Source organism: Globicephala melas, chromosome 3 (genome assembly GCF_963455315.2).
Source record: "Globicephala melas chromosome 3, mGloMel1.2, whole genome shotgun sequence".
NCBI lineage: Eukaryota > Metazoa > Chordata > Mammalia > Artiodactyla > Delphinidae > Globicephala > Globicephala melas.
This window is the reverse complement of record NC_083316.1, coordinates 60,195,365-60,212,299: the sequence shown is the minus strand read 5'-3', so window position 1 is coordinate 60,212,299 and position 16,935 is coordinate 60,195,365.

Here is a 16,935-nt window from a genome sequence, read left to right as displayed (position 1 = left end):
TTCTCCCAGTGGCCTGACTACATTCATTTGAGTCAGTTTGCAGATGTTTTCTCGTGACTTTGGGAGTAGAGTATTTGCTTTTTAGATTTTGACTCCTTTGCCCTGAAGGGCTGTGGGGGTGTTTTACGGCTCTGTGGAACAGTACAGAGAAATAACCACAGGCAATTCCAAACAGTCTGGCTTTCAGGGATAGGGAACTTGGTGCACTTTCTCACCCTCTACAGCTCTAAGGAAAATAAAGTAGGAACTGGGGGAGGCCAGACCCTGAGGGAAAAGGCATTTCATTCAATCATTCCTACAGTCATTTATCAAACTCATCAAACTCTTTCTGGAGAAACAAAGACTTAGTCCCTGCACTCTTGGGTCCCAGTCAAATATAGGTGGAGGAAATGTGACATTCATTTACTCACTCTGGACAAGGTTAGGAATGACCTTCACATGGTAAATCCTTTGATCAGTTCTCAGTCTTCATGTTACTCAACCCGACTGTGGAATTTGGCATAATTGACCTCTCTCCCTTCTTGAATGCTATGTTCACCTGGCTTCCTGGACCACTCTTGTCCTGATTCTCCTCCTGTCTCCCTGGCAACTCAGAAGCGGTTGGTTCTTTTCTGGTTCTCATTTACCGTCCTCAATTCTACACTCTAGGGTGCCTGTGGGTTTGTCCTTGGACTGCTTTTCAATATACGCTCGCTCATTTCCTTTGGTCATCTAATCCAATCCTGTGTTTGTTTGCTTTTTTTGTGGTGCGCGGGCCTCTCACCGTTGTGGCCTCTCCCGTTGCGGAGCACAGGCTCCAGACGCGCAGGTTCAGCGGCCGTGGCTCACGGGCCCAGCCGCTTCGCGGCATGTGGGATCTTCCCGGACCGGGGCACGAACCCGTGTCCCCTGCATCAGCAGGCGGACTCTCAACCACTGCGCCACCAGGGAAGCCCTAATCCTGTGGTTTTAGATACCGTACTTATGCTGACAACTTCCAAATTTGTACTTCTATCCCAGATTTCTCCTTTCCAGACACAACATATCCATTCAGCTACTCAACATCTCCACTTAGACATGACTTTAGGCATATCAAGCGTAAGTTCAAAACTACATTTCTGACCCACCCTGCCCCTCTCGTAGTTTTCCCATCTCCTTAAATTGCAATTCCATCCCTCCAGTTGCTCAGATCAAAAATCTTGGAGTCGGGGCTTCCCTGGTGGCGCAGTGGTTGAGAGTCTGCCTGCCGATGCAGGGGACACGGGTTCGTGCCCCGGTCTGGAAAGATCCCACATGCCATGGAGCGGCTTGGCCCGTGTGCCATGGCCACCGGGCCTGCACGTCTGGAGCCTGTGCTCCGCAACGGGAGAGGCCACAACAGTGAGAGGCCCACACACCGTAAAAAAAAAAAAAAAAAAAAAATCTTGGAGTCATCTGTGACTTCTTTCTCTTATATTCCACATCTGATCCATCAGCAAATCCTCCCTTGAAAATATATCCCAAATACCACCCTGGTTCAAGTTACCATTATCTTTTGCCTAGATTATTGCAATAGCCTTGTGACTTGTCTCTCTCCTTTTACCCATAAGCCTCTACACAGTCTTCTCTCAACATAGTGGTCAGACTGAACCTGTTAAGCTGTGCATCAGTTCAGGTAACTTCCTCACTTAAAATACTGAAGTAGCTCCCCACTTCCCTCTGCATAGAAGCCAAAGCCTGTCAAAGGCTTACACGTGCTGCCCTCCCCCACCTCCCATACACAACTCCCTTAACTTCATCTTTTCTGTTCCCCTCACTCATTCTGCTCCAGCCACACACACACTCTTGCCGTACCTTTGCCTGGAATGCTTTTCCCTCGAACACCTATGTAGTTTCAGTCTTCACTTCCTTCAGGTTTTTGCTAAAATGCTATCTTCCCAGTGGGGCCTTCTAAGAAGACCTTATTTAAAATTATACTCCCATCCTATACTCTCCATCCTCCCTCTGTTTTATTTTCCTCCATGGCATGGATTGCCAGATTGATATTCTACATGTATTTATTTATTATCTAGTTCCTCCACTGCAAAGTAAGCTCTATGAGTACAGAGTTTTTTGGTTTTTTACTTTGTGGCATTTTTTAAAGTATTTAGAGAGTAACAGTATCTAGCACTGGCAACTGCCTCTGATATACTTATCTCTATAAGGTCTTAAATGTTATTATTTAAGTACCAGTTTAAATCACTTTTCTTTGTGTGTGTGTGTGTTCTTGTGTGTTTTTTAATATAAATTTTATTTATTATCTAAGTCCCAGTTTAAATCACTTTTCTTTTTATGTGTATGTGTGTGTTTTCTTGTGTTGTTTTTTTTTTTATAAATTTTATTTATTTTATTTTTGGCTGCACTGGGTCTTTGTTCCTGCCTGTGGGCTTTCCTCCGGTTGCAGCAAGCAGGGGCTACTCTTTGTTGCGGTGCACAGGCTTCTCATTGCAGTGGCTTCTCTTGTTGCAGAGCACGGGCTGTAGGTGCACAGGCTTCAGTAGTCGTGGCATGCGGTCTCAGTAGTTGTGGCTCGCGGGCTCTACAGTGCAGGCCCAGTAGTTGTGGCGCACGGGCTTAGTTGCTCCGTGGCATGTGGGATCTTCCTGGACCAGGGCTGGAACCTGTGGCTCCTGCATTGGCAGGTGGATTCTTAACCACTGCGCCACCACGGAAGCCCTAAATCATTTTTCTTAAAATGCAGAAAGGCAAATGTCTAAAGCACTGCAAAAGCCAACCTATAAAATGTAGAGGACAGTTATTTTTATCTGTTTTGTCCACTGCTGTGTTCTCAGTGCTAGAACAACGCCTAGTACATAAAACGAGCTCAACAAATATTGGGAATGAATTAATTCTTACATATTGTACACCTACTATCTTTCACTCACTCTGCTAGAAGCTAGGATTACAAAGGTCCCTATCTCTACCTCCATTGTGTCATTGGTCAAGTGTGAAGAGAGATGCGTAAGTCAAGTATTGAGGGAGAGGAGTCGGTGAGTGAAGCATCTTTGAAAGGCTACGCACACACGGAGAAAGGATGACTCTTACCTGGGGGAATCAGAAAAGGCTTCCTGAAGGAGGGGGCATCTGAAGAGGGCTTTGAAGGATGAATAGTTCGCCAGGTGATAAATAAATCTGCAGAGAAATCTCCAAATCTTAGTTGCTTCACTGAAATAGATGTTTCTTTCTTACTCAAAGCCAAATCCAAGTCTAAGTTTGGTGGAAGGTTCTCCTCCAGGTGGGGATAAATGAGCCAGGCTTCTCCCAACTTGGGGCTCTGCTGTCTTCACCTCATGGCTTTCAAGGGCGCTACAGAAGGAAAGAGCAGGAAGGATTCTGCATATACGGTTTGAACAGCTCTGGCCTGAAAGTGGCGCACAATCATTTCTATATTCCATTGACCAGAACTCAGGCACACGGTCACAGCTCACTGCAAGGGAGACTACGTGCCCAGAAGGAAGGGGAAAAAAAGAGTTCAGTGGACAGCTAGACAGTTTCTGTTATCCCAGGCATAATGGGGTAGAGACAGGCCCCCAAGAGAAAGCATGTTATGAAAGTGTGATATGTTTGGGGAACACTATGGCGGAAACCAAGAGAGTGTGAAGGAAAGTGGGCAACGATAAAACTAGAAAGTAGGCAGGACTCACCTAGGAAGGGCTTCTGTTTTCCATGAAAAAGCCCTTGGACTTTGGTCCTGAGGGCGTTGAAGGTTAAACCATCCTTTCTCAGCCCTATCTTCACATCACTGAAACTGACAGGGTGGCTTTGCTGGGGCCAAGAGAAAAGACTACATCAGGTAGGAGTCATAGGAGGAAGAAACAGGAAGAAGAAAATGGGAGGAGAAGAGAGAGTCACTCCTACCACAAATGCCGCCGACGTGAGCATCTCAGCCCACCAGTCGACCTGTCCCCATCTTTTTAATCACCATGTGGCATAATCATGGCTCTCATGCCTCAGCCCCGTCATGTGCTTGTTTCATTAAGTAATCACTGGCACAGACGCCATCACCGAGCTCTTCGTGAGGTGTGGATGCCAGTTCTGCCCCACCTCGTGTAATCCCTTTTCAGAAAGGTGAGGTAGGGCCGCCTTTCTCTGTTTACACTCTTCCCAGCGATGCATGGCCTAACCCCACCTGCAGCCCTGTTTGAAAGCCTTGTAACATTTTTCCTTAAAGTTATTTCCCCCAATTGTTTGAATGGCAGAAACAAAAAAATCTAAAAATTAAAAAAAAAAAAGAACACCCCAAGATCATAAGCCTAAACAGTAGTTGGTGGCTAACGCCTAAAAATACTATCATTTGAAATTATTCCTTTGGGTCTGGCAAGCCTCTGGGAAGCCAAGAGACCTGCATTACGGTTCTAATCTTTGTCTCCCATCCCCCCAGACACCCCCATTTCACTGCCGCTGAGCTGAGAGATGCTAGGTGAGTGGGGCACCCCTGGGGGGCTCCCTTCCTCATGCCCCAGGGCTTCTAAGGGCCCCTCCAGCTCTAATTGATGCGTTGAAGTAAACTAATGCTTCTGAGATGAGTAGAGCGAGTGGGGAGCGAGGGAGTCCAGCGTGGGGCGGCTCCAGGCTGATTGGGGGGACCAGAGGGCAGTGCCAAGGACACACCTGCCACCTCAGCTCCTCTCCAGAGAGGCTCTTAGTGTCGGAAGGAGCCAGAGCTCCCCTGGTCTCATCACGAGGAGTGAAAACCACCAGCCCAATTTTAAAGAAATTTTCTTCTCACACTATCCTCTTTAGATAAGTGGCCAAAAAAAGAAAAAAAAAGACATTCAATCCCAGAATATTGTTGTTTTCCGATTTGGTTGCTCATACACTAGTTAGTTGTTCCCTCTTCTTTGTTTCCAGTCTCTACCACAAGCTCCACCCGCCACTCGCAGGGGCTCATTCTTAGAGCCTCATCTAAAGAAGAAATGCTTCTCTTTCCTGATTACACATGCAACACACACTTATTAAGTTTATTGTAAAAAAGACTGGAAAATACAAAAAGAAGGGAGGAGAGGGAGGGAGGAAGGGAGGGGAAGAAGTAGGAAGGAAGGATCCAGAGATAACTGCTCTTAACAGTTGGACCTACGTCTTTCTAGTTAGAGCTATCTTTTTAAAAACCAGATTAAGATTACATTGCCTAACTGTTTTTTTAGTTTTCCCCACTTGACAACCTAGGAACATCTTCCCAAAGTCTTAAATATTCTTCCATAGCACCATTTTTGGTTACCGTAGAATATTTCATCTTCTCAGTAGATCCTTATTTAACCTGTTATAGACTACCCATATTATTTTAGGTTTTTGTTGTTGTGTTTTAAATAACAGAGATAAACATATTCTGATACATACGTTTTTTCCCTGCAGTCTCAGACTATTCTTTTAGGACAAAATATTTTTAAAGATGGGTGGATTTCCTACACCAAAAAAATTCTGTTGGGACTTCCCTGGTGGCACAGTGGTTAAGAATCCACCTGCCAATGCAGGGGACACGGGTTCGAGCCCTGGTCCAGGAAGATCCCACATGCCACGGAGCAACTAAGCCCGTGAGCCACAACTACTGAGCCTGCACTCTAGAGCCTGTGAGCCACAACCACTGAGCCCGCATGTTGCAACTACTGAAGCCCACGCACCTCGAGCCCGTGCTCCACAACAAGAGAAGCCACTGCAGTGAGAAGCCCCGCGCATCGCAACAAAGAGTAGCCCCTGCTCGCCGCAACTAGAGAAAGCCCGCATGCAGCAACGAAGACCCAATGCAGCCAAAAATAAAGCTTTTTTTTAAAGCTTTTAATGATTATTATCAAATTACCCTTCAGAAACAATGTACCAATTTATAGTCCCATCAGCAGTGTATCTGTGTCCATCTCTTCACACCTTCACTGGCAGTGAGTGTTACTTTTTAAAAAATCTCTACTAATCTGATCATCCTGCCCTGATTTTAATATTTATTTACTCAAGGAGCAGAGCAGGGGAAAGGATTTTTCGTGGAGGTGAGAAGAACCTAAGAGATGGGGAGCTGTGATTCTAAAGCATAATCTAAGCGCACAGTCAGTAAATATTTGTACAAATTCTATGAAGATCTTTCTTTTAGCAGAGTTACTTTAGTATAATGAGTATATTGGCTGCAGCAGGAGACTTGCCTCCAAGTTCTTTGTACTTACTGGCTACAGGACAGAAAGTAAGCAAACAGTCAGGCCTCTCAGTCTCAGGTTTCTCTTCTATGAAATAGCCGTTCAACCCACAGGGTGTTTGTGACAATGAAATAAGAAAATGTGCATAAAAGTCCTTTGGAAACCATGACAGCAGTAAACCTAGGCTGGGGGTTCTTACTGTTGCTATCTTTAACCACAGTGAAAGATCGTATTATACCTGACCTTAAATAAATCATGTTGTTTTTAGACAAATCATCCCATAATCCCTAGCCCACTAAAGGTCTTGCCTCTACAGCCCAGCAGGATTAGACCTTCGTCCTGGAGATGGGGCAGACTATACAGGTGAGAGGAAGAGACCTCAGAGCCACTTCCTAACAGCCCAGGATCTCACAGTTTCACAAAGTAACCAGGCGCATGAGACAGATGCGTCTACAAAACCAGTCAGGGAGGTTAGAGAAGGAGCTGAGACCAGCATGTGCCCTCAATCGGGGCGGCGAAAACTCGTAGTGGCACCAGGGGCCAAGCCCCACCAGCTAAGAAGAAGTTGTAGCCCTCAAGCAGGGCCAGACTGGAGGTTGGTAGAGGCTGGTAGGAAGCTGCTGTTTGCCTGGGATCCCTGGCGAAACTGCAGAGACCCAAAGGCCTGTGGGAAGCTGGTGAGGAGAGGGAGGGGTTTGGAAAGCCAGGGGTGTTTGGATTTGCTATGAAAGACAAATGGGGGGACAGAGGCCCAGAGAGCCTGTGAGCCCAGAAAGTTATTTCTTGGCAGTTTAAGCGCAGCTGGTGGGAACCTAGAGGGAGGACAGCCTGGGAAATCTGGGGAAGAGTGAGGCCATAATTCTCAGCTGCTCCGGGCAGCAGAAACTAGTTTGGTCCTGCTGTTTAGCATTTGTGAGCTTCTCATTAGCATTTGAAGGACGTGCCGGCAGAACACCCACAGAGCCTTTAGAGCTGTGCTCAGCCTGCTGGGCCAGACGGGGGCGGGGAGCCTAATTGCTCTGACGTCAGCCTGACTTCAAGAATCCAGTTATCTCCTGGACCCTAAGAAGGGGCTGAATCCAGTTGCTATCCCAGCTAAAGCCCAAAGTCATTCTATTTATAAAACTTCCCATGTTCTTAGCTACTTCTGTCTTTGGCCCAATATACTGGGTTGGCCCCAAAGTTCGTTTGGGTGTTTCCATAACATCTTACGGAAACCCTGAACAAACATTTTGGCCAACTCAATAGAAAGCATAATAATTTGGGAAAGAAAAAAATTACTGTCATAGGAAATGTTCAATTATTACCTCACTTAACCCTCACTCCATCTTACAAAATAGAGACTAGTATTGTCTTCTTGTCAGAAATAGCATGTTTCAGAAGCAGTTTCAGAAACAGAGGCCAAACTCATAATCTGATAGCAGAGGCATCCCTAGTAATACTACATGCTTGAGTTTCCAGAAGCTTCCCTGAATTTTTGGCACTCTAATTAGAAATTAGGTGTTTATTTCTTAGGGGAAAAATCAGGCCCATTTTTGGCTTTGGAGCCCAAGGATGGCACGTAGGTGTGTCCAGGGATTCAGGTTTTGGTTCTCGAAGAACTGCAACCAGCCACTGAATGTGCAACTGTCTTGTCCTGCTCTTCTGAGAGGGAAAAAGATGGAGTGGACGAATATGGGGTTTAAAGCACAAAGAATCCCAGCTCCGTGCCGCCAGCTCTACAGGCCCGTTATTTTGAAATGAAACTCACTTTAGACATGCAAATGACTCACCATTTGGAGTGGGGGTTTCAGCGTCCGCCAAGCTCACTGTGGCTTTGAAGACCTTTTGGGAGCTGGCTGTGTTCGCCCGGGAACACCTTCCTCCCGGGGATACCTCCCTCCCGGGGTTGCTGCTGGAGACAGAGGAGATCGGGACAGTGAAAGGGCTTTTGGTAAAGTCTGAAGGATAACTTTCAATTTTATAGTGATAATGTCGAGTCCTGAATATCTCGCAGCCCCTTGAACTAGCCAACGGAAGAGACAAGATTTTGCAAGGACTCTATGCCACTGCCCTGGGTAGACAAAGTCTTGGTCTAGAGCTGCTTCTATTCTTTTTTTTTTTTTAAGATGTTTTTGATGTGGACCATTTTTAAAGTCTTTATTGAATTTGTTACAATATTGCTTCTGTTTTATGTTTTGGCTTTTTGGCCACGAGGCATGTGGGATCCTAGCTCCCTGACCAGGGATCGAACCCGCACTCCCTGCATTGGAAGGCGAAGTCTCAACCACTGGACCGCCAGGGGAGTCCCCTAGAACTGCTTCTGTTCTTAAAATCTGATTTCCCATTTCTCCCTGCCCCTCCTCCCCGACAGCACCACAAAGACTGGGGCCTCTCTTGGGCAGGGTTCTCTGCCACATTGAGTTAGCCCATGACACTGCAGCTGCACGGGTCGAAGAAAAAACATACCCGGGGCCCCCAACAGTAAAGCCATGTGAAAGCATCTGAGATGCTGTGCGGGGAGGAGGTGGAGAAGGCAACAGAGGAGAGAGCTGGGAGAGGAAGACGGGAAGAGAAGCCCAGAGTTCAAGATATCCCACAAGCGCCCGATGCAAACTGTTTACTGCTCCAGGCCCAGCAGGCTCCCCAAACAGGCCTCAAGCCTGGTTTATCAGATGCTAAAATCCCTCATTTCCATTTCCAGAGGGAGTTTTATTTCTGAATAGCTGAGCTAGATAAAATAACTGAGAGGCAGCAGGGCCTCACCGGTTAAGAGCTAGGACTTCTGGGCAAAATTGCTTGGGTTTGAATCTTGACTTCACCTCTTATGAGCTGTGTGACCTTGGGCAAGATAATTAACCTCTCTGTGCCTGAGTTTTTCTTATCTGTAAAGCAGGACAAATAGTAATAGCACCGGGTTCTTACATACTGTACAAACTATGGGAGTTAATCTTTATCGAATACTTAGAACAGGTCCTGGCACATAGTTTCTTTAACATTTTAAAAATAGATATTATTATTATTATATTATTATTATTTTGGCCATGCCTAGTGACTTGCAGGATATTAGTTTCCTGACCAAGAATTGAACCCGTGCCCCCCCCGCAGTGGAAGCGTGGAGTCCTAACCATTGGACCACCAGGCAAGTCCCAAAATAGATTTTTTTTTTTTTTTTTGCGGTACTCGGGCCTCCCACTGTTGTGGCCTCTCCCGTTGCGGAGCACAGGCTCTGGATGCGCAGGCTCAGCGGCCATGGCTCACGGGCCCAGCCGCTCCGCGGCATGTGGGATCCTCCCGGACCGGGGCACGAACCTGTGTCCCCTGCATCAGCAGGCGGACTCTCAACCACTGCGCCACCAGGGAAGCCCCCCAAAATAGATATTATTTTATTAATGCACCTCCCTGACTAGATATATGCTCTGAGAGCAAGGCCCTATCTGGATTTGCTTATTGTACATCCAGTGCTTAGCGCAGCATATAGTAAACAGTCAACTCTCTGGATAAAGGGACCCTCTCAAACCCTTCCTAGACTCCCCACTACAGAGAAGGAAGGCTGCAGCTCCGGTTCCACCCACGCAAGCAATAAAAGGCACAGCTGCTAGCAGTCAAGGAAACCAAAGTGACCCCTGGAGCTATGCCGTGACACAGTTCCCTGTTCTCAGACCCCCGGACTTCTCCTTGTGTTCACCGCACAGGATGTAGGGCCCCGAACTTATTTACTTGGAGGAAGCATTTGGTCTCTGAGTCAGGAGTGTCTGCCCAGGTCCAGGTGTGGGCCAAGTGTCCTCGGTCTCCCACACTCCCCTGGGGAAAACAGTCAGCAGCCCAGATAGCTCTGTGGCTTGTGGGCAGAGAGCCAGCCTCCTTCCTCTGCTCTCCAGGCACCTGATCCTTCTGCAGAGGCTTGGGCTGGACGCATGTGTAACAGAGAGCTAGCTCCAGCCCCAAATTTCTTCCTGAAAATGTCGACATCTCCCCCTCAACTCACAAGGCAATCAGCATTTGCGGGACCCTGCTTGGCCCTCCCCAATGCAGAACTCTAGTGGGGACCAAAGTAGAGTGATGTTCACTGAATCCAAGTCATCTATATCGTATGTAGCGCCAAGAAGAAATAAAAACCAACAATGAAACATGCCATTGATTTTAGGATATACTCCAAGATATACTTCATAGAAGCTACAATATGAAAAAATTGCATTTTAGAATTGATGAAAACAGAGCACCATTACTACATGCAAACAGCAGGAAGAAAAGAGAAGCGATCAGAGGAGAACGTTCACATGTTCCACCAATGCATCTACCTGCCATGTACTCTGCCCTCCCTCTTCTGACAATGGGTGAACTGCCCACGCCCCCATCTACACCAACCCCTGCACCTATGAACTGGGTCCCATCCCCTCTCAACAACTTAAGGACACGTCGCTCCAGCAATCCCCCCTCCTCTCCTCTGCATGGTTAACTTTTCCTCTCATTTGTTTCCACTGCCTAAAACTATGAAATAATGTCTTCCTTCTTGATGTCTCTCCAATTCCATTCTTGGCTGCATTTTACACAAAATTCCTTAAAAGAGATGTGCACTCTTACCTTGTCCTCTCCTCCCACATGTTTCCTTGAACCCTTATGGGAACACCAGCCTTCCATCCCCATTGCTCCATCTAAACAGGTTTCTGTCTAGGTCCCCAGTGACCTTCCATTGCCAAATCCAAGTGTTGACCCTAGTCCTTAGCTTCCTCCTCTCTCAGCAGCAATTGGCTTCCAAGATGCTACTCTCTCCTGGTTCCCCTCCTCCCCTCCCTGGTCGTCCTCCATACACTGGCATTCCCTGAGGACCACACCTCTTTTCCACCTGCCCTCAATGCCCTGGTGATCTCACCCAGTCCCGTGGCTTTAATTACCATCCTCACTTTAATAACTACGGTCCGCAGCTCTGGCCTCTCTTCTGAACTCAGGGCTTGTATCTCCTGATAGGCAACTCAAACTAATATGTCCAAAACCAAACTTTCTAATTCTAACCTCAAGAAATCTTCTCCATCTTAATTAGTAATTCTTTCCAGTTATTCTGGCCAAAAACCTTAGAATTCAAATCATCCTTGACTATTCATCCAATCCATCAACAAATCCTTTTGGATTTCAAACCCTCCGGAATAAGATCGCATCTCACAACTTCCGCTTGCTGCCACCCTAGCCCGAATTCCCATCCTCCTTTACCTGGGCTGTCGCAATAGTCTTCTACTGGTTTTCCTTTGGCCACTCTGTCTCCAGCATTCTATTTCCCACTCAAAAGCCAGAATGATCGTTTAATAGGACACCAGAAAAAAAAAAAAAGGACACCAGACCCTGAACTGTCTTTGTTCAAACTCTCCAAGGCTCCCATCTCAGGCAGAGGAAAGCCCCCTCCCGCAGGGTCTAGCTCCTGGCCTCTCCCCTTGGTCGGCTCCAGCCACACGGGCCTCCTTGCTACTTCTAGAATACACTGAGCACTCTCCCACTTGGGTTTCTTCTTCCCCCACCATGATTGAGCCATGTACTCACCGCCTCACCCGCTGCAGGTCTTTGATCCACTGTCACTTTGTCAGTGTGGCCTCCCCTGATGTCCTCCACACAATGGCCCTCCCCAATGTCACCCCGCCCCCTACCCTGCTTTCTTTTCCTGTACATGTCACGCCCTCACATATTGTACATCTATGTGTTGTTTGGGGGCTGACTGTGGCCCCCACTTGCGCGTCAGCTCCATGAAGTCAGGGATTTTGTTCACCGCTGTATCTCAGCACCTCGGACACCACGTGGCACATGGAGACGCTCCAAGAAGACTTACGGAGCGACTTCTGACGCTGAAGAAAACTTTCTTTATGCAGAAACGTTAGGAGCATGACTAGTTTTCCTATTTCTTTCTACAACTAGGTCACTGGGAGTTAAAAGAAAAGCGTACACAGAAGTGTTTCCTGGAAGTCGCCTGAAAACACAGAAAACAGCTGCCCTGTTAATCTGACAAAAGGATCTTGTCTGAAAGCATCTGTTCATGGCCTGAGTGTGCTTGTGCAACAGAGGAGTCCGGCCAGGCTTCAGGGGTCACTGAAACGACCAGAGGGTACTGCAGCCAAGGACCTTCTTACCCTCCCTCGCCTACCCCCCCACCCTTGCCCTCTTCATCTCTGCCTATAGGGCCCTGACCATCCTTGCTCAACTTCTCTCTCCCTTTCCCCACCGGGTCTCCCTCTTTGCACCCTCGGCTCTTTACCAGACCCTTCTTAAGCCATTTATAAGCTTATGTGGCCCCATCTGGACCTGTCTGTCTCCTCCCCAACAAGCCCCTCCCCCCAACCATGACTGTGAAGCATTTGAAGGCTGGGGTTGTGTCTGACCTATCTTTGTACCCCTAACACCTAACACAGTGCCTGGCATATCATGACTGAATGAACTCTCCACTGTTGACAGGCTGGCTTTTTCACAATTTCCCAGACAGGCTGAGCTTATTCTTGGCAAAGCTTTGCTCATGCCATGCTCTCCAACCAGTATTCCCTACCCTCTCATTTCTACACACACACACACACACACACACACACACAGCTATCCTTTGATAGCTAACTCTTAGTTAAGCAGAATATTTCAGCTCAAAAAGTATTTATTGTCTATTTACAACATTCTAATACTGTACTCAATGGTTGATAAAGGTAAGTTGTGGTTGATTTATTGGCACAAGTTTTATCAAATACTATTTTCTTCATGAGACCTTTCTTTATAATTCCAAGCAATGCACATCTGTCCTCTCTTGGCAGACACACTGCATGGAGGGTTGGTTTGAGAGCGAGGTCGTAAAGCACTGCCATGTGGTGATGCAGTGGGGTGTAAGGGCTGGGGTCAGACTTCCTGGTTCAAACCCAGGTTTCTACTTACTAGCTGTCTGGCCTTGGCCCAATAACTGTCTATCTGAGCATCTGTTCCCTCATCTATAAAATAGGGATAATAATAACCTCCTTCAGAGGGCTGTTGGGAAGATTTAATGAAAGCACACAGAAAAAAAGAAAGCACGTAGATCATGATCAATGAACAATAGCTATTATAGCTCACAGTTTAAGCCTTTGATATGATTTACTACTTTATGTGGTACTGTGTTTCATTTTCTAATTCTGTCATATATGTAAATTCTCTCTCTCTTTTTTTTTTTTTTTTTTTGTGGTACGCGGGCCTCTCACTGTTGTGGCCTCTCCCGTTGCAGAGCACAGGCTCTGGATGCGCAGGCTCAGCGGCCATGGCTCACGGGCCTAGCCACTCCGCGGCATGTGGGATCTTCCTGGACCAGGGCACGAACCCGCGTCCCCTGCATCGGCAGGCGGACTCTCAACCACTGCACCACCAGGGAAGCCCTGTAAATTCTCTCTTAAATGACAGTTCAAGTTCCTGGAAGGCACGGATCATAAACAAACAGGCCTAGAATGAACAGAGAGGCATTAAGTTGTTCTAATTACGAGTTAATTCATGGTTCCCAAAGCTGTATCTTTTTTACTACTTGGCAGGTCATTTTCTCAGACTAGGGTTAGGGAAGAGAGGTAGGCATTTCATATACGGTTACATAAACAATTCGGTATTTGTAAGTCATAGCTGATGGGTGTGTGTTTTGTGGGAGAGTGTAAAGGAACCCTTTGGCCCAGAGCTGCCTTCTTTTCCTAATCAGCTGGAATGATTAATTAGAAGCAATGCTACATAAGGCATAAGCCTACAAAAAGGCTCGGCCTTGGTTCTCCATGCTGGTTCTGCCTTTGTCTAGCTGTGTTACTTCGGGTAAGTTATTTAACCTCTGCTTCCTTATTTGCAGAGTGAAGATGATAATAGTCTCACCTCCTAGGGTTATGGTAAGAATTAAATGTTAAGTGCCGGACACACAGTTAAGGGCTCAATATGTGACTATTTTTATGACAACTTCTTTGTTCATTTGCTCCAGTTCTGGGGCAGGTCTTAGGGCCGGGCCACCAGTGGATGTGTTTTAACACTTCCAGGCCACAGAAGGGACCTGTTTGAGTGTCACACAGGTGACAGAAGCTTGCCTTGTGCCAGGAGTGTCCCCTGCCCTGAGGGAATGCCCAGACATTCCCACCTACTCCTCCGTTAGGGGGTAGCTGGGGCACAAGAAAAACTTCTATTGCTATTATTTTATTTGCATTTCTCAAACTAACCTTGCATGGGAATCAGAATTTTATTTTTAATTTTTTAAATTATTATTTAGTTGGTTTTTTTTTTGAATTTTTTAAAAAGTTATTTATTTTTGGATGCGTTGAGTCTTCGTTCCTGTGCACGGGCTTTCTCTAGTTGCTGTGAGCGGGGGCTACTCTTTGTTGCAGTGCTCGGGCTTCTCATTGCAGTGGCTTCTCTTGTTGCAGAGCTCGGGCTGTAGGCGCACGGGCTTAGAAGTTGTGGCTTGCGGGCTCTAGAGCGCAGGCTCAGTAGTTGTGGCACACGGGTTTAGTTGCCCCACGGCATGTGGGATCTTCCTGGACCAGGGCTCGAACCTGTGTCCCCTGCATTGGCAGGCGGATTCTTAACCACTATGCCACCAGGGAAGTCCCAGGAATCAGACTTTTAGAGCAGCAAGAGCTCTTGGGGCATGATCTCTGAGAGGTGATAAAGGCACAGGCATTGGGGTCAGACTGAAGCTAAGCCCGGCACTGACCGTCCCCAGGGGGCGACCTTGGGTGAGGACCCAAGCTCTCTGGCTCCTGCTGTTCAGAGTGGGAGCTTGTTAGACATGCAGAATCTCAGACCTGCTGAATCAGGACCTGAATTTTAGCAAGATCCAAAGGCAGTTCATAGAACTTTAAGGTTTGCAAAGCGGTGATCTAACCCCTCACTCTTCTCTTCTATAAGACTGGGTGAACAGTTAAATGAGAAATGAATACCTTAGCACAGTGCCTGTTAGAATTATTAGCTGTCTCTCTTTTATCCATAACCTCCTTCAATTTCCCTTTTATAACATGCATCTTAATGGTTTATAATTGCCTGCTTACCTGTCTCCTTCATCAGAATGGGGATTGTCAGGGCTTCCCTGGTGGTGCAGTGGTTGAGAGTCCACCTGCCGATGCAGGGGACGCGGGTTCGTGCCCCGGTCCGGGAGGATCCCACATGCCGCGGAGCGGCTGGGCCCATAAGCCATGGCCGCTGAGCCTGCGCATCCGGAGCCTGTGCTCCGCAACGGGAGAGGCCACAACAGTGAGAAGACGGCGTACCGCAAAAAAAAAAAAAAAAAAAAAAAAAAAAGGCTTCCAGTTCAAGTCAGAATGGGGATTGTCAGATCAGAGAATGTATTTATTATGTTCACTGCTGTATACTCAAGGTCTGTCACTGAGTAAGAGCCACGCATTAAGGGACTGACTGACCAACTGAATGAATGAATGAGGTCCAGGACTATCTCCTGCCCATTCTCTGTGACACACCCAACTCAGGCACATTGCTTTACACTCTATGCTCAGTGACGATAAGCCAATGGCCTTATCCAACCTCCTCATTTTATAGATGAAGAAATTGATGCTCAAAGTCCTGGTTAAGTAACTTGCCGAGGGCACCCATATCTGTATGTTCCCCACCTCTGGGCACTAGCAAGTGCAGTCTTCTCTGTGACATCTTTATTTTAAACATCTCCCATATGTAACAGCTGTCTAGATGACTATCCTTCTGACTTGGAGGTGGAGTGACTGCCTTCTTTTTTAGAACTAACATATTTAGAACTAATCCACTTGACAGACGGGTTGCTTTCTGTGGTTAAGAGAGGGATTTTATTAGGGCTGCCTACTTATCTATTTTATATGTATTTATTCTAGATAGATATGTATATATTGCTGTCTAGTGCAACAGCATTTCTATCATTTCTTTTTTTTTTTTTTTTTTTGGCCAAGCCACACAGCTTTCAGGATCTTAGTTCCCTAACCAGGGATTGAATCTGGGCCCCCAGCAGTGGAAGCGCAGAGTCTTAAACCGCTGGACCACCAGGGAATTCCCTATCATTACTGTTTCTAAAACAGCAGAATAGCTGATTGATATTGACTCAGCTTTGCTAAGCTGCTATCATTGCTTTCTCCTAATTTGCCTTTACGTTACTATTATGCATTTACCCTCAGGTCTACCTTTGTAGAACAGTATTAATTCACCTATTAACTCACAAAATAAGGAAAACCCAACAGCCAACAGTGCTAATACTGGTAAGCCCACTGCCCACTTAACCTTGCAACGCGGCACCAGAAGAATGTAGCTTGCGTGCTTGTGTACTTGCCTGTTATATACCAGATATTTACGAGATCGCTACAATTTTGCCAGCATGTTATTGAATTCAGTTATCAGACTTCTTACCTTATCCTTCTAAATTAAAAATAAATCAGTTCCTTGATTTTTTTCATTTGTTTTTCCAGTCACTAGGGGACCCAGGGGGAGAATAAAATATGGGGGTTCCAGGAGGGGAAGCTTCAGGGCAAGGGAAGGAGGAAGCAGATGGGAAAGAGGAAGAAGACAGGTGGGAATGAAGAAGATGAACCTGAAAGAGGAAGCTGAGGAGAATACAGGGAAAAGGCGATGAATGCAAAAGGTATAAGATTATTTTTATATAATTATTTAACCATGTAGAGTATGCATAAAAAAGCCTGGAAGGAAATACACCAGTATGATAACCGTAGCTCTCCACTCTTACCTGCTGTGTAACGTACAGTGCTCTAGGGCAGGCAAGGTGCCGTTCTCTACCCCATCCACATCGGCTCGGCCACATGGCTTGCTCTGGCCAATGGAGTGTGAGTGGCAGTTCCACTACACTAGTTTCAAGTGAAGCCCTCAAGAGGCATCATGTTTTTCTGCCTACCCTCTTGCA